The 24,706-nt window shown below is 42.7% G+C and overlaps 1 protein-coding gene across 9 annotated transcripts in view; it reads right to left on the reverse strand.

Moving 5' to 3' along the window:
* Positions 1–24,706, reverse strand: part of TANC1 (tetratricopeptide repeat, ankyrin repeat and coiled-coil containing 1) — a 241,903-nt gene that overhangs the window by 209,913 nt on the left and 7,284 nt on the right. Inside the window, exon 2 of one of the 9 annotated variants that reach the window (XM_043894123.1) lies at positions 2,246–2,273. The exons of the other annotated variants lie outside the window; for them this stretch is intronic. The gene's annotated coding sequence lies outside the window, so the exon portion shown is untranslated. The remainder of the gene's footprint in view (positions 1–2,245; positions 2,274–24,706) is intronic. 9 annotated transcript variants of the gene reach the window in all.

A 24,706-nucleotide genomic window follows, 5' to 3' on the forward strand; every position in this document is an offset into this window, starting at 1 on the left:
GGGGGATACATCTGTGAACAAAAGACAAGATTGTGTTCTCAAGGAGCTTATTAGGTAATACTTAGATGGCTCCTGGCACAGAAGATAACTGTACATCATGTTAGCCATCATTAGCTCTCAAAATTAAGGGTCACCTTAGTAACCATTATCTTAGTCCTATTTTCACGTTAAAATAAAATCCTATTTGCCTTATTTTACCTAGGCCCAAATGCTTCTTAGCAAGAGAAAAAGGGCAGAAAAGGGGACAGTAAAATGATTCATCAGAATCTGGCACCACCAAGCATATAAACTCTACATTTCCTGGGAAAGAACTATTGTAAAGTGCTACAGATACCACCGGCTACTGGGGATATAACAGACTGCTGCCAGGAACAAGATTCTGCAAACAACTTTTGATGGATAGCATCCCACTGCAATTTGGCTCCTCCTAGGACTTTGCAATGATGCTGACGAAGGTCTATTTACACCTGGAGGTTACAGCTGACGTGCTGCTGCACCTCTGACAAGCTGCAAATTTTAACTACAGAGAAATTTAATCCCTAATGATGCCGGCTTCCCGGCTGCCCTTACAAGGCCTGCCATGAGAACATCTCTTTATTTGTTCAGAATTATTATATAATCACGGGCCATGCTCACCACGGTCACCGTACACAGAAAGCAGCCTGTCTTTCAGCACAGAATCAAAAACCACCAGCAGGAGAATAAAAGAATTCTGCTCAATCCAAAGTAAATACGTGAAGTAAAATGATAACAGGAACTCTCCGGAGAGCACTTCCCTTATAAACAGCTTAGATCACTTCACAAACACCTCACTAAATCCAAATATCTGAAGCAGGCCCCCCATCTCCATCTGGTGTCACAAATGTCATTGGCCACCACTGAAAGCAGGATACGCCTTAGGGGGTTTAGGTTACAACCCCAAAAGACTTCCTGAGAAGTCACATACAGTCTATCAATATATATATTTCAGCCCATTCTATTAAAAAGAAAAAATCTGCAGCACATTTGCAGTCTCCTGGTCAGCTACAAAGTCAGGTAGTTGGCTATGATTTGACCTCACATTTGGTATTTGCTCTGTCAGCATCAGAAACACAGGCAATCCTCCTCACCCAGCCACCCACTCCTCCCCAGATTCATGCACCAAAATTCAACATCAGTTTGCAGAACTTAGACTCAACAGGCAACAGGGAGGAAGGGAGGGAGGGGAAAAAAGGAGGGAGGGAGAGAACAAAAACAGAGGTACAGGCTGAGCCACAATCTATACTGCCCATATCTCCAGCCCCTCCCACAGCAGGTCTCAATCTGGGAAGAATCTCCTGCCTACAATACTGTAGATGGCAGGCTCCTCCCCCGACACTGGGCCCTTATGCCTCTCTGTGGTCCTCAACCTCCTTCTCAGACCATGTCAGTGCTACCTGGACTCCCCATCAGTTCCATCACAGCTCATGCCTGATCTAGACATGGACACGCAAGTCTTTGCATCCTTCCATCTGACCTCTCATCCCTGTGGTCCTCTTTCCCATTCCCCACCACCCTCCTTTCCTCACCCAGCTTTTTCCCTATTGAGTTTCCTACAACCCCTTCGTTCTCCCTCTTCACCCAGTCTCTATGACCTTCTCTCCCTTGGTAAATTCCCCTGGGGTTACTGGCAAGGGTTATAGAGTCAGGCGATTTGGCAGGGCCCAGCCTCTGCCATTTTCTGGATGGCAAGATGCTTAACCTCTTCAAACCCAAGACTTGTCATCAGTACAGCAGGGTTTACCTATTTCTGAAAGTGAGGATTAAACAATTCACTACACATAAAGCGTTTGGCAAAATACCCATATACTTTCGAATATGAAATAAAAGCCCATTTTGTACCTGGAAAATCATAAATGGTAGAGATGATCATTTTCTCCCTCCACAATCTTTTAATCTTTTTTATGGTGGTAAAATATACACAACATAAAATTTACTATTTCAGCTACTTTCAAGTGTACACTTCAGTGACACCAAATACATTCATGCTGCTATGCAGCCTTCACCACCATCCATCTCTAGAACCTTCTCTGCTTCCCAAGCTAAAACTCTGTATCCATTAGACACTCACTCCCATTCCCTGCTCCCCACCTTGCACAAGCTCTTTCCACAGGGAGGTGCTGGCTGAGCCCTTCTCTCCCAACCCCGTGTAAAACATCCACCTTCCTTTGAGACTCGGCACTCACAGTTACAGCACTCTCCACTCCAATTCTCAGCTGTCACCTACCTATTTTTGGTAACTTCTCCTCCTTCACCTAGAAAGGGAGAGAAGGGGCTTAGTTCACAATCTTCTCTTCAGCAGTCAGTTCCCAAAGGAATGAACGGGAGCAGACGTGTTGGGGGGGAGGTGCTTTTACAACCTGGATTGGCTTCACCTACCTCACATTTACCCACTTTGTTCCCCTCCGAACACCACACAGCTTACCTTCCACATAAACCCTGTCCCCGCCACCCAACCTCCACCTCACCACCTCCACCTCACCAAGCTACTCCCTTGGGATGTAGCTCAAAAATCACCTCCTCCAGGAAGTCCCCCTGCACTCCTCTTCTTCCAACTCCTCTGATAGTCCACACTTTTTGAACTTCATTTTGCTATTTATTAACTGTGTGACCTTGAGCCACTGCTTAACCTCTGTGGGCTTTTAGTTGCTCATCTATACATGGGAATAACAACCCCTCATCATGAGGTTGTTTAATTAGTTCACGGCACTTCGAGCAGTGCCCAGCACACAGCATTAGGAAGTGACAGAACTGCCTGGCATGATCACTGCACTTGGGCCTCCGATCCTTGGCTCTGGACTCTAGTCCATGCCATTCCCAGGACCACACCTTTAGAGTCAGAGGGCACAATTCCTTGCTCTTGCTGGTGACCATAGCCTTCTGCTCCTCCAGCTCTTACCTACCTCCCCCTCACCCCCAGAGGACGTGCTCTCCAATGTCCCTGGGCGTGCCCCTTTCTTCACTGAGGGTGATCCTTTGACCCACCCCCTTCACCAGCACCCTGGATGATCTGCATCTCTCTTCTCTGGCTGCACCCATGGGAATCCACACCACCACTCAGCTTCCCCACACCGATGCCCTGAGCTAAGAGTCCCCACGAAGACATGCCACTCCACTTGAATAGCTCCACCCCAAAAGGCCCCCAGTGTCCTAAAAAAGTCCATCCCTAAGCCCCATGCCTTAGACCCCCCCGAAGAAAAGCCTCTCCCAGTCCTCTCATGACTGTCTCAAACTTTTACCACCATTCTCCTTGACCCCACTTCTAGCTTTCCTCCCACTTCACCCAGAAACCCGAAGCCAGCAGGCTAGCTACGCTAACACCTCAAATTCCTGCCCCAGTTCTCCATTCACGAACGTATCCACACATACCTCCCCCGGCCTTTCCCCTTCACTCCTATTTCCACTGGCCCCTCCTACACACACACTCCTGCATTCCACCCACCTCACACTTACCCACTCTGTTCCCGCTCTACAGCACACTGTTTACCTTCTGCAGGTCAGCTCCTGTCCCCAACACTCAACCCCACCTTGACCTGTGTGCATGCTCAGTCGCTAAGTTACATCTGACTTTTTTCATCCCTATGGACTGTAGCCCATCAGGCTCCTCTGTCCTTGGGATTTCCCAAGTAAGAGTACTGGAGTGGGTTGCCATTTCCTTCTTCAGGGGATCTTTCCAACCCAAGGAACCCGCTGTCTCCTGTATTGGCAGGTGAGCTCTTTACCACTGAGCCACTAGGAAAGCCCTTAATATTCCACACGCACACCTCAACAAACTTCACTTTGCCATTTCTGTGTCTCTCCCTGAGACAGAGGCTACATGGTCCACTGCAAACCCTGAGTACCTGGCATACAGGGGTTGCAATAACTGCTGAAGAAACCAAAGGATATGGGCAACAAATCCTGCTTTTGCTCTTAAGTGTTTTACTGAACGTTTTATTAGAAACATCACCAATTAAGATCTGTAATCAGTCACTTACATATGATGCCATATATTTTCTTTCTCCGGTCTAAACTGAGAAGCGCGCCCTCCCCCTGCCTGCCCAGAACAAATATTCCTTTGATGAAAGAAAGACCAGAAACAAAACACTACTTCCTTCTCAACCAAAACAGAAAACCCAAAATAGCAAGACAGTTTATGAAACGTATCCAGTTGACGCTGGCTTAGGTAGGAATAAGTGCAGTTGTCCAAGCTTAAGAAGAGAAAGGGAAGTTTATTCTCGAAAGTTTATTCTCTGCGGCTATTTGGGGGAGGCAAATGAGACCCAAGTACTAAACAAGAGTGTTGCCTGAAATAATAAGCCTCGGGGCTCCATTACATACCGCGCAAGGGAGGAAAAGGAAGCAGGAACTCCAGCGGAAATTTCCTTCTTTTGTCTAGCTTCACTTCAGGTAGGGCTTCCACACTAATTTCTCAACACTTATGACGATTTAATTTATAGGGAGTGATTTTGAAGGCCCCGGGGACGCTGCAGATGGTTCCTCCGGGGCCCATCTGTTTGAGGAGGAAAGCTTGGCGCACACCATTACATCACTCTGAGCTTCCTCCGCAACTTCCTACCCAACAAAATCTAGATGTTTGCTCTGTCAACAAGATATTTGTGTTTGTCCCCAGCTCTGGCCTCGGTTCCTGATTACTTTTAAAATCATTATGCACCCGAGCTGAATAGGGCTACTGTTAGCAGCTGTAAGGTCCTTTTCTGGGCACATCCCCAAGTCCGTGGTCTTCAGGGAGTGATTTCTGTCCTTTCCGCATAATTACACACTCTCCTGATTGATGAGCTGATCAATCCTCCCACCCCCAGCCAGAGCTAAAACCTCGCTCTTCCCCACTCTATTTATTTTCCCAGGGACCATCGGGGAGGGAGAATGGCATGAGGAGGGCAGCCTTGGGCTCCCCCCACAGAAATAAATGCTCAGACATCACACATTTCACTGTCCCAATCCAGACCCGCCATCCCTTCCATCCATCCCAAAAGCTGCCCACACTGGTTAATGCCATTTGAAGTACTGGAAACTCATGGCAGGAAACCAGCTGCTATTTCCTGGATGTTCACAGACCACCCCCCCCAACACCCCAGGGCCCACCAGCACAGATCTACTTCAGTCAAGCATGGTCCCCTAATCACCCACATCCCTGATCACCTCTTAAAGTGAATACTACATAACCTACATCCTCCCAACTTTCCATCAGTCTCATTCTCCACAGGGCACAACCACAGACATAATATCACCTGTGAGTGCCGGCAGGCACTGGGCCATAACCTTGGAAGAAATTACACTTTAAACAGTTTTGTTTTTGTTTCATTGTTTTGTTTTGTTTTTTCATTGTTGTTGAGGGAGAGGGGGTTTCACATACTGATCTTTACAATTTACTTTGAAATATTTTTAAGAATAAAAAGGACTGACACTTAGGTATGTAATAGAGCAAAGACCACAAATTCCTAATTGTAGAATCTACATGTTGGGTACGTTCACTATACATTTCTTTCAGCTTCTCTTTGCATTTGAGTATTTTCTGAATTAAACGTTCAGGGGAAATGCTTTCAGTACCTTTTAGAAAACTTTACTAAATTCCAGACTATATTTGGGTTTCATCAGCTCCCACTAGCGTTCTCTTTCCATTTCAGGATCCATATCCAGGATCCCACTTTGCAAATTACCCGTCTTATCTCCCTAGACGCCTCTGGTCTGTCACCCTTTCTCTGTCTCTCATGACCTTGACAATTCTGAAGACTACTGGGCAGGTACTGTGTATTACAACTCTCAGTTGGGATTCATCTGACGTTTTTCTCACAGTTAATCTGGGATGATTGGTTCTGAAGGGGGAACCACGGAGGTAAGGTGTCCTCATCACATCATATTAAGAGTACATGCTCACAGCATGACCACTGGTGATGCCAACCTTGATTATCTGGTTAAGGTCAGTGTTTATGGGTTTTCTCTACTGTAAATTTACCTTTCCACACTTTCTACAATCTCTTTTTTTAGAAGCAAGTCACCAAATTCAGTCCACACTCAAGAGCTGGGGGAAATTAAGTCTCCCATTCCTGAAGGGGTAAGTATCTACATAAACCATTTGGAATTCCTCTACAAGAAGGACATCTCTTTTCCCTACATAAGCTTATATACATTTATTTTCATCTGGGCTATAAAGCAGTACCACTCTATTTTTTTTGCTCAAAGTGTTCTGGCTTTGGCTATTAGGAGCTCATTGAGGTTGGTCCCTATGCCCTTTGGCAAGCCCCCTTCCTCATTTTTTGAGCATTTCCTTATTTTCTGGTAATACGAGATGCTCTAGACCTGTAATTATCCATTTCTCCAAAAGCCCAGATTACTTTTATTGAAGAACGATGTTTAGAAACCAAGACCTGGGGATGCTGTTGCTACTAGGGTGTTATTGCTTCCAAGCTCTCTCAAATACATATATGTACACCACCCTAGATATGCACACTCACCTATCTGTGTTAAGCTAAACATAAGGATGTCTCCAACTCTAATCCAGTACCACGTGATTCACTGCAGTCTTCTGCCCTTGCTTAACTTTAAATTCTCTCTCCAACAGTGGGAAAGCTGTCTCCCACCATCCACCATCCATTTATTTGTTGGACCTCTGAATACATGTTTCAGAATTGTTAACCTGTACTCCCATGAGAAACCACCTTACCAACTAGAGAACATTGTTAATGTACAGTTCCTTTTGTATTTAGCCTTACAGTGTCTAAGCAAAACACCATTTTCCAAAGTTACTTGGTCTCACGCCTTTTTGTCCTCAACCCTTTCAGTGAGGTTATGCGAAACAACTGTGATACAGAGATTCCTATGTCAAAGTCTGCATTCACCCGGGAATACACACCCACATACACACTAGTTTTTTTAATTTGTATACATTTCTTACATAAAGTTCTTTTTCTTTTCCAGTTTTACTGGGGCATAATCGACAAATACAATTATAAGCTAAAGTGCACAAGGTGATGTTTTGATGTGCACCTACTTTGTGAAAGAATCTTCCCCCCCCCAAATTAATGACCACATCTTTGCCTCCCCTACTCACCCCTTGAGAATACATGTAAGTTCTACTCTCTTAGCGATTTCAATTATACAGTGTTATCAACTATAATCCCCATGTTATATACTGGATCCTCAGACTTGAATATTCATCTTATAACTCAAAGTTTGTACTCCTCTACAAAACTCTATTTCCCTCATCTCCCAGCAACCGCTTTTCTACTGTTTCTACCAACTCAAGGTTTGTTGTTGTTTTTTTTTTAATGATTCCACATATAAATGACACCATGCAGTGTTTGCCTTTCTCTGTCTGGCTTATTTCACCTAACATAATGCCCTCCGGGTTCAACTATGTTCCCGCAAGTAAAACAAATGTCCTTCTTTAAGCTGAATATGATTCTATTGTACATATACAAGCAACTTTTTCAGTCCATCATCCACTGATAAAAATAAGTGGTCTGCCTAAGTTATTTAGTACCTATTTTATCTAAACAGTCTATTTAAATACTTGAAATCACTTTCTATTGGTATACATGTTTCATTTTATCCTTAGGACTTTACTACTTATTTCTGAGTGTACCTCAGAACACCTAGAATAGTTCTGAACCAGAGTGATCACCTAGATACTAATAAAATGAACAGATTATACAAGTTAAAATTTTTAACTACTATGTTAAGTTGATTATAACAGTTTAATTGCTGGAGATCTTTCAATAAAACTATTGAAGGAGAATGTTCACTGCAGGGTTATTTAAATTTTAATAATAAGTAGACAGTTTAAAAATTATACCAACAAGCTGGAATTTGAATTACATGGAGCCATTAGAAATCATTTGTAAAACACATTAATATGAGACAATATGCACCTTATGTGTGTATGTAAAAGAAGCAAACTATACAAAAAGTACCGCATATCACTTAACATATATATATCATATATATGTACACCTGTGAAAGAAAACAATGAAGGAAGGAAACACCCCAAGAAGTTATTCTTTAAAGCTCCTGTCTTCTATTTTAATTAAAACTAAAAGACAGAAGACTGTTTGCTGTGTCTTCTTTCAAGATCTCATAAGGTGTTGGACCAGGGAAAGGGGAAGAAACAGAATCACAGGTTACAGACTGGAGCTCCACATCTAGGTAAGGACCAAAGAAAAGCAAGCAAAAAGCACGGCTGGGAAGTGCCCTCAGGTCAGCTGTAACCTGAGACTAACATTAAAAGGTGAGGATGTGGTGCCGGGGATAATACATCCACTACAGAAGGAAATACAGGAGCAGAATGGAGCGCTGTCTGGGAAGCATCTGAGAGATGCGGGGCTTGGACAGAGCCTTACAGGACAGGAGAGATCTCAATGGAAGGAGGAGCATGAATGAAGACAGGCAGTAAGTAGTCTTTCCATCCACCTGGAAGTTTTTTCGTCCCATTCCATAAAAACCCAAGGAAGATTTTAAGCAATGAGACCACAGGGAGAGCTTCAGTTTAAAGTGTCCTGCCCTCTTGACAAAGGGATTGCAGGGACTGGGGCAGGATTACCTACTAGGATCTGGTCAGCCTGTAGCAGATTGGATAACACTCAACTGGCTGATAGCCGGACTAGCTCTGGTTTTCAAAGATTAACATTTTTACATTGGAATTTATACTTTATCCCTATAAAACTGTGAGTTGCTCAGTCACATACAACTTTTTGCAACCCCATGAACTGAACTCGCTAGGCTCCTCTGTCCATGTAATTGTCCAAGCAAGAACACTAGAGTGGGTAGCCATTCCCTTCTCCAGGGGATCTTCCCAACCCAGGGCTTGAACCTGGGTCTCCCACATTTGCAGACAGATTCTTTATCATCTGAGCCACCAGGGAAGCCCACCCCTATAAAAAGTGCTTGTTAAAGTAGAACACAAGCAAACACATGGTAACCATCCATTACACTGAAAAGGTCAATGGCAACAATGACCAACTTTCAGCTTGTCGCAACTTTTCCAAGCGCACCAGCCAGCTACCCCGGGGGCCAGATCACACACAGGTGTGAATACAAACAGCTACAGGACAGCCTTCTACAAACACAGGGGCAACACCCCTAGAGACTTCTCAACTCTAAGAGCTCAGGAGGGACAAGTGTCTGTTAACATTTAACTCGACAAGGCAGCAGATGTTTTACACAAGTTATCTCTTAGTCTTCCCAACCAGCAAGACAAGGATTAGTCTTGTAAATGACCACTCAGTTTGGAAATGGCAAAACTTTAGTTCACACTCAGCTCCATCCAGTTTTAAGCCTGTTATCTTTCACTTGGAGTGATATCATGTGTTTCAACAAACTTAAACATACCTTTAGTATCACTGGTTTAAAAAAAAAAAAAAAGAGGTATCTAATCAGTTTTTTCTCAGGATGGTTATTTTATAATTCATATATGGTGCCAAGAATTCAATTTAAAAATCTACAGCATATTTTCAAGCCCCAATGCAATAAACACTTAGGATTTTGCAAAATATTACAAACTATAACATTACAAATATTATAACAAGTTTTTTAAAAAAATGATTGCAAGTCTAAAATATTAAAAACTCAACCTTTTCATAATATGAATACTTCTCAAATTGAGACAGGATCATCAAGACTGACCTTTTTCATTCTCAGTGAAGACTAACCAAGTTTGTATTCTAAAATATACTACTCTCTTCCTCTCTGTGTCCTTCTCCTCCCCTTCCACTCACTCTCCCCTCCCCACAAAGAGAGGTTCTCTTTCTACCATTAACTGCAAAACCAAAATTCTATTCTGTGATCTATAAATCATGAAATATAAAAGGTTAGGACCCACTGATAGTTTAAGCTCCATGGTCCTGAGACAGAAATGCCCCTAGAAAGTTAAAACCAAGTATATCAGGAATACGAGAGTTACTTTGCCCAAACCATCTAAAGAGCTTTCTCTATTACAGTGACTTAATTTCTTAATAACTCTTTAGGTGCTTTGGAGTGATACTGTCAAATACATGCTGTAGACGTCTGGAGTGTCACTGCCAAACCTTAGCTTGGAACCTCTACACGGCAGACCCTTAAATGTTTCAAAGTTACCTAATACAAACTCTGAAGGGGAAAACAGCAGAAATGTGATTACAGCACACATCACACTCTTCTGTAGCCTGCTTTTCAACAGTAGACTGAAGACATCTCTCCACACCACTCCACTTAGCTCTCCCCCACCGAGTACAAAAGGGCTCGTTATTCCATCGTGTGGGCGACCAAGTTTTTCATCAAGCTCCTTTTGAGGTAAACATTTGATTTTCCCACTTTTTGGCTATTAAGCAATGCTGCAATAAAAATGATTTTATGTGTTTGTATAATTATTTCCTTACTATAAATTTCTAGAGCTGGAATTTCTGGGTCAAAGAGCTGTCATGCTTTAAATTAGCACGCTGACAGGTTACCGTCCAGAAGGGTTGTCCCCATTCATTCTCTCAACACTGCCTGAGTACTCAGTTTCACCATCACCCTTACCAACACTGGTATCATTCTTTCTCATCAAACCATCAGGGAAAAAAGTTATATTAGCATATAGTGAGCTCCTACCATGTGCCATATGCCTAACGTGTATTAGGACAGCCTTGTGGAGGTAGGTCCCACATACACCACTCTAACTGATGGGAAACTACTGCCCAAGTATGTTAAGTGACTTACCTAAGGCCACACAATTGTGTCAAAGATGCTACTGGGGGGTTGAACCCAGTTCACTCATCACCAGAACACACAGTAGGCAATTTCTCAGGAAGGTCAAAAACCTGCTCACTCACTCTCAATGGAACCCAACCAGCTCTTTCCCCAGCAAAGCCTACTGAAAATTCTGATTTCATGAACAGTTAGAAAGACTGCTGGGCTGGGGTTAGGAGAACAGAATTCAAGGTTGAGTTCAGCCACTTATGGGCAGCTACTGTGTGACTGCTTACCCTTAGCCTCTTTCCTTGGCTGTAAACTCCCCGTATGTACCATTTCCATCTCAAAATGTTGCTGCAAAGCCCCAAAGGAACCTCTATTCCTTCAACAATAGCCCTTTCTCTGTGCCTTGTGCTTCAGTGACACACAGGCCATCCATCCCAGTTCCAAAGGTCCAGGAAGGGGTGAACATCAATCCAGACAACCAGCACAGCTAAGAGAGTGCACAGGAGTGTGAGTGATTCAGGGGGCCCCTGGTGAAGGGGTCGCTGGGTTTCACAAAATAGCAGCCATCCAAAAAGACAAGAACACAGACGCAACACCTGGGGAAACGCATGAAATCACATTGAACAGAAAAGCCTCTAAGTAAATGTATATTTTAGTCACAATTACATTTTTTACAAAGCCATATGCAAAGAAAGCAAGGGGATAAATTCATGGATGTTGCATTAAACACGTAATATCATTCTTTTCTCCCCTTTCCCAAACTTTACAGAGCATCATTTAACATTTATAATTCTTAAAATATTTTAATTGCTATGAGAGCACAGATGGAAGTGATTAATTCTGACTGAAATAATGTATGTGAAAGTGGGAAACTCTAAAACCCCCCATGAATGGTATTATTGTCAGAGGATGAAATAATCTAGCATTCCGCATAATGGCGTTACAGTGTGCTAACACAAGTTATTTTTATATTCCATCACTTGGTTTCCGGCTCACCTGATAATGTACAACATTAGTCATTTCTTTACAGTATTTCCTTTTTGAAAAAGAAATGCATGCATGTGGAAAAATGGTCAAACAGCACAAAAGGGTTTGCAGTAAAATGGAAGACTGTCATCTATCCCAGCCCCCTGGCAAAGGCAATTGTTGTGTAGTCTCTTGTATACAGACTCCCAAAGATACCCTATGAATATTTTTTTTCATTTAAAGATATTCTTGGAAGTTTTTTCTTAAGAGCACAAATAAACCTACCTCGTTCTCTTAACATCTGCAGATCACTCCCTTGTATGGACGCACCAGAATTTATTTAATCAGACTCTGCACTAAGAAAATGCCTGACAAAACTATTAAGCACTACTTTTACTACATGTCTTTTCCCTTACATTTTGATCCTCCATCCTAGAAAATATTACATCTTCTAAGCTCTTCAGCCAGCATTCCAGGCCCACAACACCTTCATAGATACCAGGATTCGGGGTTCCTTTCCCAGTACTTCCAGCTTCCAGCCAAAGCCAGGCTGCACACAATTCTCCCAGATTGACCGTCCATCCATAGCTTGTGAGGCTAATAGGGCAGCCACCCATCCTACCTTCCTTTCCTTGGTTAATTCTCATGCAGTGCTTTAACAGGGGGTTTGGAAATAACCTCCTTCAGGAAGGAAAGATCTCCCAGCCCTGAGGGCACAGGAAATGCTTTGTTCGTGGTTCCTGCCACAGTTTGGGTCTTGGCACCTCCTCACCATGAATGTGTATGTGTCAGCCCTGACCACCAGAATTTAAGCTCCCCAGGACAGAAACCACCTCTAAATAATCTTTGTAACTGCTGAAATTCAGTACAAAGTCTAGCACACTAACTATATTTAATATCCATTGAATCAAGCTTGAAATGAATAAGGAAACTTCTAAACACCTCTGAGGTGCTGGACAAACTATTTCTCCCCGGGTACAATGATTCCCATTTTACAGATGAAGAAGCTGAGGGCCTTGATGTTAAGAAACCTGTCCAAGGGCATAAAGAGGAGCTGAAATTTGAAACCAAGTCTACTTTACTCCAAAATCTTTGATCTCTCCATTATGCTCTTCTTCTACATATTTGGATGCTGGGAGTTAAGTGAGGAGGTGAAACAAAGGGTCCTGAAATGTAAGACATGTTCATTAACACTGTGGATAACCTAAGGGCACCGTAGTCCTCCTCCCCAAACAAAGTCAGCCAAAAGCAATCTGCAGTGTAGGACTTAAATGGCAAAGAACAAAAAGGTTATGAGAAGTAAACCTTGTCTATAGCATCCATAAATATGCACTTAATTAGCACACTGGAAGGCAGAGTCTTTCAGGAGCCATTCAAAATGAGAACAAGCAGAGGTAAGCACGTGGGGGTGGGGGTGAGGGGGTGGGTTGTGTGTGTGTGTGTGTGTGTTAGTTGCTCAGTCGTGTCCAACTCTTTGCAACCCCACTAACTCCTTGCTCCCCCTGTGAGCACAGCTGGTTACATCCCAAGTTTCCCTCCCCAGCCCCCCAACTCTGCACCTTCTACAGTACCCAGGCCACTCACTGAAACTGACATCTGCACCAGCACTCCTAAAGGATTTTAAATTTCACTGGTTCTGCTCTGGTAGATAGCTACGCCCATCACGGGCGAGAGGTGGGAGAGAAGGGCAGCACTGCAGAAGTTGGTTCCCAGGTCTGTGGACCTTCTCTGAGACCCAGGGCTGGACACAGACACCCACCAACTCATCTACAAACTGGGCTGAGGAAGAATACCTACTTCCTTTTAGGGGCTTAAAGAGAATGCGAGTAGGTAATTTAAGAAGCACTTAGCACAGAGCTGGCACCAAGAGAGGGTTCACTGGCCTCTCTCCAGTGACTGAACAAACGAGCCAGAGGGCAAGCAGACTCCACCTGTTCCCTGCACCAGGATGGAGACAAGGGAAGGCAGCTGGGAAGCCCCATAATTAACACAGGAAGTAGTAAATGGCATTTAGCAAAGGTGGGAAAACCAGAGGAGGCTGCGCCTCCCTCCCACACAGAAGAAATAGGAACCAATCAGTGCACTCAAAGAACCCAAACCTGTTCACTAGAGGAGACAAAGAAGCAAAACTTAGCCCACGAGTAACGGGACACCAACAGAAAAGATACATAGGCTGAAAACAAAACCCAAAAACCCTTTCTCCCCTATTACCGGCCATGGAGACAAGAAAGCCTCCCAACTCTGGAGGAAAAAAAGTGGAATAAGGACTGTGAAGAAAGGCAGTGGGCGGTCAGCCCTGAACACCCGCCCAGTGGGGCGAGGAGGCCCTGGAGGAGGGCAGAATTAAGCACAGCTCCAGGCCCCACGCTCCCTGCCATGATCAGGTGTGACGTCACTCAACTCCCAAAACACCCTTCAAAAGTACCAGCATTCCAAAGTCACAAAACCAGCTCAAGAAGGCTGGGTAAATCTCCCAGGGTCACAAGGATGTGGCGGGGCTGAGCTGTGACCTGAACCCAGTCTGTTTGGCTTCAAAGTCTCCTGTACTGACAAAAGGCATGGCTGGGGTGGGTGGCAGGGGTGGAGGGTGAAGTGGGTGAAGGTGGTCAAAAGGTAAAACTGCTAGTTATGAAATAAGTAGTTCCTGGGTATGTCATGTACATCATGGTGACTAAATGATGCTGTACTGTTTGGTAAAAGTCGCTATACAGTCCATGGAATTCTCCAGGCCAAAATACTGGAGTGGGTAGCCTTTCCCTTCTCCAGGGGAATCTTCCCAACCCAGGGATTAAAGCCAGGTCTCCCGCATTGCAGGCGGATTCTTTACCAGCTGGGTGGGGGCTTATTTTTTGGTTTTGGTTTGGTTTGGTCATGCCTTGAGGCATGTGGGATCTTAGTTCCCCAACCAGGGATCAAACCCACGTCCCCTAAATGAGAAGCACAGAGTCATCACCACTGGATCAACAGGGAAGTCCCAATGATACTGTATTGTATACTTGAAAGTTACCAAAAGAATAGAGCTTAAAAGTTCTCATTTCAAGGGAAAAAAATTGTAGCCATGTGTGGTGATGGATGTTAAGGAGACTTACTGTGGTGGTCATTTCACAGTATCTACAAATGCTGGATCATTACATTGCAAGCCTGAAACGAATATAATGTTACATGTCAATTCTATCTCAATAGGAAAAAAAAAAAAAAAAGACCCAACTGACAGAGAGGAAGGGGAGAGGAATCTAGACTGGGTTCAAGACTAATAACAAAGCAAATGGTATAATAACCAGTAGGCCGACTGAGGTTTAAAACCTAGACTTCAAAGAGTTGAGTCCTTTTTGGTGTCTTTTTTCCCGGGATTTATTGACATGTTGTTGACATATGTGCAAGTTTAAGGCATGTGACATGATGGTTTGCACACAGATACATAGTGCAAAACAACTTCCACTTTAAGGTTAGTTCATACCTCCATCCCTTACAATGTTAACACTTGTGTCTCTGTGTGGCCATAACATTTTAAGACCAACTTTCTCAACAACTTTCAAATCTATAATACACCATCATTAATGATCAAATCTATAATACACCATCATTAATGATCAAATCTGTAATACACCATCATTAATGACTGTCACCAAGCTATACATCAGATCCCCACTGGGCGACTTTTTCATCTGTGACAACCTAGGCCACTCCCAGGCAAACCAAGAACCCTATGATATTATTCCTCACTCTCCACATCCCAGGTTCCCTCCTCCAACCTCTTCTTCATAAACAAGAAAAATACTCAGAATCTAATTTCACTAGAAACTTCTTGCCAAAGGTCTGTTTAAAAGGCAAAAAAAAAACCCCAAATCTAATTTTGAGGGCTTGCTACTTTTGTGTATGAATCCAAATAACTAAAAAGCATCCTTGGCAGAACTAAATAGGAATGTACATAGTAAGTTCCTTAAAAGAAAGCAAGCAATTTTCCTCGGTGTTCCTTTTCACAAGAGATCAAAGCCATGTTGTTCAAGGAGCTCTCAAAAGCTCCATGACAAAAGTAGAGTGAAAGGACAGTTTAGGCCATTCAGAGTCAAACATCCTCAAAAGTAGGCTCTGGTTGCACCCTTCCTCACTCACCCCAAGATTTTGATACAAACATAGCTGCCAAACCCCACTCAAGACCAAGTGAAGCACCACCTCAGGCAGGCCTGGAAATGTGCAGGCAGAGCCCAGGTGGTTCCTGCATGCACCACAGTTCTGCTCTGGAACTAGAGGCTACAGGAGCCAGGGCTGTTATCCATCTCCTATGGGAGTTCTACTCCAAGCCCATCCAGAGGACGTGAAGGAGTTTCTACAGGGAAGCTGGGATGCCGCTTGAGAAACCCCATTTCCTCCTGCCCACTGAGCATTCCCAGCTGGGTATCCCAGAGAGGCCTCAAAATGCCATTCCTGTCCTGAGAGTTTTCGGTTCCTGATAACACTCACCATCCCTCGCTCGCCGCCCAGCCTGGAAGCAGCCTTGCTCTCTGCCTTCAATCTGCTGCCATGTAGCCCTTTTCTTTTCTGGAAGCAGCATCTAATCCACTGCAAAACTCACCTTCCCATACACACCCTTTGGTGTTTTCATCCCTCCAGGTGGCTCAGTGGTAAGGAATCTGACAGCCAACGCAGGAGATGCGGGTTTGATCTCTGATGCAGGAAGATCCCACATGCCCTGGAGCAACTAAGCCCAAGTGCCACAACTACTGAGCTTGCACTCTAGAACCCAGGAGCTGCAACTACTTAGCCTATTTGCCTCAAACTACTGAACCCACACACCCTAGAACATGTGCTCTGCAATGGGAAGCCACTGCAATAAGAAGCCCATCCGCTGCAACTAGAGAGTAACCCTCTCTCGCCACAACTAGAGAAAAGCCAGAGCATCATCGAAGACCCAGCACAGCCAAAAGTAAATAGACAATTACATAAATAAATAAAAATAAAAGCCTGGTGACACAGGACTGGCAAGTTGCATTCGAAGCTTGGCTGAGCCCGTTTCCTTCTCTGCAAAACGAGGATAAGGACAACAGCACTCTGCAAAGTTTCTGTGAACGTAACAAGAGCTGCTACTGCTAAGTCACTTCAGTTGTGTCCGACTCTTGTGCGACCCCATAGACGGCAGCCCACCAGGCTCCCCCAGCCCTGGGATTCTCCAGGCAAGAACACTGGAGTGGGTTGCCATTTCCTTCTCCAATGCATGAAAGTGAAAGGTGAAAGTGAAGTCACTCTGTCATGTCTGACTCTTAGCTAAATCCACGATAAAAGATGTTCAACTGACTTTCATTCTCTTCCTCCCACTAACTCGGGCCTCAAACATCAGCTCTCACCTGACCTACTTCAAAAGCCTCATCGCAGCGAACCCTGCCATCCATCTGTCCCCACGCCAGCCTCCCCTCCACATCACAGCCGCCAAAGCTTTCCTCCAACATGCGGCTCTGATTACATCATCTCCCTGCTTTAAAACCTTTGACAACTATCACTTGCTTTACAGGATCAAGTCCACGCTTCTTAGCCTGGCAAGCAAGGCCTTCTGCAATCTGGCTCTCCCCTGCCTGCCACTGCACCCAAATGCCAGGCACCATCTGTTCTAGTAACAGCACCCCAAACACGACTTGTATTTTCATGCCTCCCAGCCTCTGCTGGGCTTGCTCAGAGAAAGCCCCTCACCCTCTCTCGCACCTGGCCAAGTGCTAGGTATCTTCCATCTCCTCTCTGAAGCCCCACCCCCATGCCAGCTACCAGCCCCACCTCTCCTGCCGCCTCCTCCTCCTTCCTTCCTTCCTCCTCTTCTCTCCTGCTGCACACAGTTGGACTCTGCAAGCACTTATCTCCTCAGACTGACTCAGAGCTGGGCCTCAAACTCAGAAGGGCACAATGACAGCCCTCAATAAATACTCTTGGGGAAATTAATGCAAGACTTCCACCACCCTTTGACAAGTGGAAACAGATTCTAATTTGTCAAACAGTTAGCACCTTCATGGTAACTTTTTACTTCTAAAACTCTTTAAGGATATTACATTCAGTTGAACCAGCTAAGACTGCTCTTAATGAAGAAAGCAAAAAAAGAAGCCCTGACAGGGTCAAATGTCTATAAATCCCATCAGCTTAGAACTCAATCACTAGCCCCCTAGCAATGGTGTCTCTTCACTCTTTCCGTGACGGGAGGGGGAAATCATGTCCTTTGAGTCCTCCTGGCTTGACTTTGGTAGGTAGAGCAGGACAGTCTAAGGAGTCCTTCTTGCTTAAGCAGAACATTTCAGAAAGGAAGGGATAAACAAACTGTGACTTCATGGTATGAAAAAAAAAAAAGTGTAAAAATACTCCAGTACAGCTGGACTTAAGTACCCTTAAAGAATCAAGGTCATTCTCAGGAAGTAGGTATGGTACTACCTGGGCAGGGAGCAGCAGGAGACTCCATCTTCTTCAGACCTTTTTTTTGCACAAGCCATTAACAAAGCCAAATGCCCCAAGACTTAGAAACAGCTGGTAGAAGAAAACATGTCTTTCTTCACCCATATATGCCTACTTAAGTAGCCTCCAAACTGTTCTTTGACTTCTGCTGTTCAAAACATGCGTGCGTGTGCGTGCATGCTAAGTCACTCAGTCGTGTCTGACTCTTTGCAACCCCATGGACTGTAGCCCACCAGGCTCCTCTGTCCATGGGATTTTCCAGGCAAGAAAACTGGAGTGGGTTGCCATGCCCTCTTCCAAGGGATCGTCCCAACCCAGCGATCAAACCTGCTTCTCTTAAGTCTCCTGCATTGGCAGGTGGGTTCTTTATCACTAGCACCATGGATATATTAATTCTCCCTTTCTGTGAGTCATTAACAGGGCACAAGCCAATAAAGAGAGTCCTCCCCACTGATGAGGATCCGGGGCCCTTTGGAGTAGCACCGATGCGTCTCCTCTGCAAGAAGCCTGAACTCTTGGTTGGCAACAACCCTGTTCATAAACACACACCTATGACTGGAGAGTGGCACTTACACCATCTAAATAAAATAAAGTTAATTATTGTAAACCGCACTCCAGCAAAACTCGACTGAAAGTCTTCGAAGTAGCTCACGGTCTCACAGATTTAGTAAATAAATGGACTTTTTAACATACTGAATTTCATTAAAACCAGGCGGTTTGTTAGCAATAACCTCATGGCAATAATAGAATATCCGTTTTATTCTCTGTTCCTTCTCCTTTATATATTACCATCTAAAAATGTCTAATTTATTTGTTCAAAACATTTCATACAGACATCTGTCTAGTTGTTTTAATATAAGTGACTGACAAACCACACATGAAGGTTATCTTGAAATCAAGTTCTTGTATACCTATGGCTAGTCTGTGTTGATGTATGGTAGAAACTAAGGCAATAGGGTAAAGGAATTACCCTCCAATTAAAAATAAAAATTTTTAAAAAAGAAATCAAATTCTTATCTGGACTCCTATAACAAGTATTTTAAAATTAGCAATTTCTAAAACGCTTGGAACAAATGAAAATTTTCATTCATTTACTGCTCCAGAAAGTTTAATTTAAAAATAGGATTAAGAGAAGAAGGGAGAAAAGGACCTGTTTGGGGCACCTATTAGGCAAGCACAGTGCTAATTATTTTGTATAGGTTCTCACCTTTAGTCTTGGCATGAATCCTACGATACAGGAATTACTATCCCATTTTACAAAGAGACAGCAATCCAGTAAACCACCTATGGTTCATCTAGCTTCAAAGATCATGCTTTTTTCACTATCTCCTATATATTTGTTGTTGTTCTTCAGTTGCTAAGTCATGTCTGACTCTTCTGCAACCCCATGGACTGTAGCCCGCCGGGCTCCTCTGTCTGTGGGATTTTCCAGGCAAGAAACTGGAGTGGATTGTCATTTCCTACTCCAGGGCATCTTCCCCACTCAGGGATCAAACCCACGTCTCCTGCACTGTAGGCAGATTCTTTACCACTGAGCCACCAGGAATGCCTCATCCTCCTACAGATTAGTATTTTTTTTTTTTTTTTAAGGAAGAGAAAAAAGCTGTGTTGTTTAGTTACAAAGCACTACTCTATCCAAGGCACCTTATTATTCACAAAAGGCAAACTGTAACATATGGAATAGTATTGCTGCCCACTAAGGGGTTAAACCTAAGACTATGCTGGGATTTGCCAACAATAGCTTTCATCCATCCATCAAAGCTACTTTATATATACCATACTAGTCTTCATTAATACACACCAAGCTCCTTTAATTTTTCCCAGACATAAAAGAAGTACTTGGAAAGATATCAAGGGAAAAAACTTAAATATAAAATTAAGTTAGCAAAGTCAGTTATAATATGAATTTTTATTTACATGTCTGAATTTCTAAGACAATGCACATATAAAATTATCACCCTGAGGGAGTATGTAGATTTATGGTTGTACTTCAAATTAGCATAAGCATTTATCAGAAAAATACTGTTAAAATTTATTGAGTGTAGGTAGAATTAATGCATATTTCCAAATTAATGTGTTTAGAAATAAATCTTTATAGAACCATGTTTTACCATTATAACTCAGATAACTTGTCATTCTGAATAAAATTCCACCACCAGCAACATTTAACACTCAAGCCACTTTACCCAGGAGTCACACGGTTTATAATCTTAAGATACACAAAAAACTTATACCAATTTAACTAAGCCAGCTACTCAGAATACCACCACCATGTTTTCAACCACAAGTGGAGTAAGTCACACTTGCATCCCTCCCTTGATATACTCAAAAATTTCCAAACAAACTGTAAGTCATACTGTATTTTTAAAAGTAACTTAAGAATTCTAAATTAAATTGCCTATTCTCAAATCATAAGCATAGTCTAGGACATAGTCTTGCAAAAAATATTTAACCTGAATCTAAACTTGCCTTGAGATTAAAGGAAAACTTCTAGTTTAGAGGATATAAAGGGGACAGAAGAACAAGGTAACCACCACCACAAGGAAACAAATCCAGATATGTACATCCTACAAGCTCTCTTCTGAAGGTCAGAAGAGGGAGGGAGGAGGTGGCAAGATAGTCTTTTTCTATATTTAAAAAAGCGACAGGGACAAAAGCAACAGTCCACAGTGCAGTATGTAAACCTTGACCGAATCCTGATTCTCAAAATGAGAAATGGTGACAGATAACATTTGGGGAACAATTAGATAACAGTAAGAAATTAGTTAATTTTCTTTAAAGTGATAAAGAGGTGGTGATTTTTGTCCTTAAGTCCTTAGTTAGAAATGCATACTCAAGTTTGTCAGGTGAATTATATAATGTCTGGGATTTGCTTTAAAATAATTTAAGCAAATTAACCAATCCAACATTGTCTGCTGGTTAAAAGATGCTTAGCAAATGTTTCTACAATTTAATGCATTTGGGAAATATTAAATCCTCTGTTTCCCTTCAAGGAGATTGAGAATGAATATTAGAAATAAGGATGGTCAAAAGTTCTGCAGTTAAATACCTGTTTTACTTTGATTAACCCTGATTTTTCCACTTAAACATAAACCTTGTTTCCCTGCAAAATATCTATTAACTTCCTGAGAATCAGTTTCTGTGGAACCCACCATGGGAAGTGCTGCCTTATGGAGATAAACCACTCTGAGGCAAGGTTCTCTTAAGTCACACCCGTGCTTCAAGAACCCTGAATCATCAAATACTCACAACTGCATCTATTCACAATGTAGGAACCAGCACTTCTTCTGTCTTTTGAGTCTGTAAGTTATCATCATGGTGGTGGTGGTTTAGTCACTCAGTCATGTCCGACTCTTTGCAACCCCATGGACTGTAGCCCACCAGGCTCCTCTGCCCATGGGATTTCTGAGGCAAGAATACTGGTGTGGGTCACCATTTCCTTCTCTGGTAACTTACTTTTTAAGTTAACATATTTTAATTTATGTCATGCTCTGTAATATGAAAATAGCCACTGCAAAAGTTTAGTTATTCACATCCACTTTCTTGGAAATCTTCAATAGAACAGATTTCAAATTCTTAAGTTGCAAACCACACCGAGTTTTCACTTTCAAAACCACCTAGAGATATTTTGAAGGCTCCCTCCCCAAATCCTCTGCAATGACTCCTCAAAATAAGTTACTGGCTTCCAGAAACAAAACACGAAACAAAATATAACCCCAAGTCAAACCTCTTCGACCATTGATGGTACTTAAGGATTCCCAGTAACTCACCTCAAAGACCCCCATCTTTATGCACCAGAAGTGGTTCCATTCTTACAAATGGATTCTATGGGTATCTGAACAACTAAATCCCAAGATAAATTCACTTTACCACAAACTCTACTTACTCCACAGCTACAAGTTTTATAGCAAGCTGTGAACTAATATCTGTAGTTTGGTTTTGGGTTTTTGTTTGTTTGTTTGTTTAGAAAAACTGCATCCTATTCCATTTAAGAACCCCAACACTTAAAAAAAATCCTTTGGAAATTCATTTAAAAGAGAACAAAAATGGCTAACAAAGAAATCTAAGCTAGAAATCACTACGACAAGGGAAGAATCAAATCTGATGTCTCCTTTGCATCTAGGAGGCAATTTACAACATTCAAAACCCTTTTATATACATTCCGTCATCTGACCCTCAAAACCCTGGAGAGACGCCTGTTTTCCATCATGATAGCACATATCTAACATGGTTCAACTTGAAAGCTGACAACCTGTCAACCCTCAATTATCCTCACCAGAGAGAATATAGGCATAAACAATTTGATTCAGCTGAGCAGAGTAGAGAACCTCACCACTTGTCTCTCAACGCAGACCCTCAGGCCAGACCCTATTGCAGACTTATTATCGCCCATGATTTTGCTTGGGGGTACTTGCAGACAGCTAACTGTCCATAGGCATTTAGATCTTCACACATAAAATCCTCCAGGCCTTTCCTATTACTGCACAAGGAGAGCAGACTCTCCTGTGAACTCTCTATACCTGCCCAAGATGGTCCAGGAATATTTTTGTAGCAACATCCCATGGAGTTTTCCATTTTCACTCATGCCAGTGTTCCCACGTGAAGAAGGACAACATGTAACTGCAGGCAACATGTATGAGGGCAGACAAAACAGTTTTGAAATAAAGTGACTGTGGTTTGGATCCCAGATCCTCCTGTCTTGACCGTGTGTGCTCCCTGCTCTCAGAGCCCTCACAAGTATATGGCGCTTTCTACCTCCTAATGTTGCAGGGGGCTGGAGGAAAGACGCCCTCCCCATGGTAATCAGCTCAGAAGGGGATTTAACACCTGTGAGTTCTCCGAGTGCCTCCCTTTCTCTCAGAAGGGGAAACAAGCAATTATATAAAATGACTAAGGCAAGCTGAACCCCAGCCACCAAGAAGCCTACGACCCATAGGCAAAGCAAGCAGGCAAATGACTTTTCAATAAAAAGGCAAACAGAGAAAAACATTATAATCAATGTACAAGCAATGTGCTAGGGAGGTGAAAGAGAAGGGACCATTTAGAGGCAGAAGAGGGAAATCAGAAAAATGTGAATGAGAAAGTACTATTTACTTGAGCTAAGCCTTTAAGGATGATGAAAATTTCAGTGGGAGGAGGGGAGAACAGGTCCTCGGAGGCAAAATTGAAAAGAAGTAGGTTAGCAATGGACCCAGCAGGGGCTCAGTGGCAGACAGACAGAGGACAGCTGGGTCTGGTAAAGAAAGTTACAAATCATATCAGAGAGAATCTTGAAACCTAGATGGGAACTGCCGGGGGTCTTCCCTGTCCTTACATTAGCTGTGGTGTTTTTGGCTTTAAGTAATAAAACTACATGAAAATAAGGGACAATAAGTGACTTAAACTGTGGTCTCAAAACCTTTTGGTCATGTAGCCCTAACAGTGAAAAAAAAAAAAAAAAGGAAGTAAACCTGTACCCCTAATAGCTTATATGTAATTAAAACACTTCTTCAAGTCGTTCAGTCATGTCCAAGTCTTTGCGACCCCATGGACTATACAGTCCATGGAATTCTCCAGGCCAGAATACTGGAGTGGGTAGCCTTTCCCTTCTCCAGGGAACCTTCCCAACCCAGGGACTGAACCCAGGTCTCCCGCATTACAGGTGAATTCTTTACCAGCTGAGCCATAAGGAAAGCCCTAGAGTTATCAATTACCAGGGAAGCCCATACATGATAAAACATCCATTAAAAGCTCTTTAAAGGATGAGAATGATTCAAACAGTATTCCCAAGTTTATTTGTATTTGTTAATATACATCTACACACAATGTTGGTGCCAACTCATTAAATTTGATTTAAAAGTCATTTCCTAAAAAAAATAAATAAAAGTCATTTCCTAATCTCAAATAAGACATTTTCTTATTCCTATGGATTTTAGATTTACATCATTATCATTTAACTTTCTTTGTAAGAATCTTTTTTAAACCACTTGCCTATTTTGTAGGAGCCAATTTACTTAAAACCAGATGATATAACCCATAAATCTATTTACATGGATAGAGTTCACCAAAGGCAAGGATAAGAATGAGGATGCCATTGTCAATTCCAGCAGGTTGTAAAATGCCTCCTCTGCCCTCAGGCGACCTTATATAACCTAAGTGACAGAAGACTCTCAGATATACCAACTAGTGTCAACTCATCTATTAAATATTAGTAAAGCTTTTTTCTAGACAAACTTCTAATATTTTATTTCTTCCCATGTTGGATGGTCTGGCATACTCTACTTTGGGAATCACTGCTTCAAACAATAAAAAAAATTCCCCACATAAGAAGTTCTGAGTCACAGTGGTTTCAGGGTTGGTTAATTCTGCAACTAAAAAAAAGTCACTGTGGTCTTAGGCCCCTTCCATCTTTGTGATTTTCAGAGTGTCAACCTGTTTTATTTCGCTGACAATAGTGGGCCACACACTTACTCATTAACCAGTCACTAGCAACAGGTATGGTGTTACTAAAGTTGACTTGGCTTAATCAAGATTCACTACCTGGGGCAGAAAATACACCCAATCTACCCTGAAACACATGGGCAATGGAAAACTAACCAAAAACAGGATTATATTATCAAGCAACATGGTAAATTATTACAGCAGTGGCCCCTGCAATGAATCA

Source organism: Cervus elaphus, chromosome 33, assembly GCF_910594005.1.
Source record: "Cervus elaphus chromosome 33, mCerEla1.1, whole genome shotgun sequence".
Lineage (NCBI taxonomy): Eukaryota > Metazoa > Chordata > Mammalia > Artiodactyla > Cervidae > Cervus > Cervus elaphus.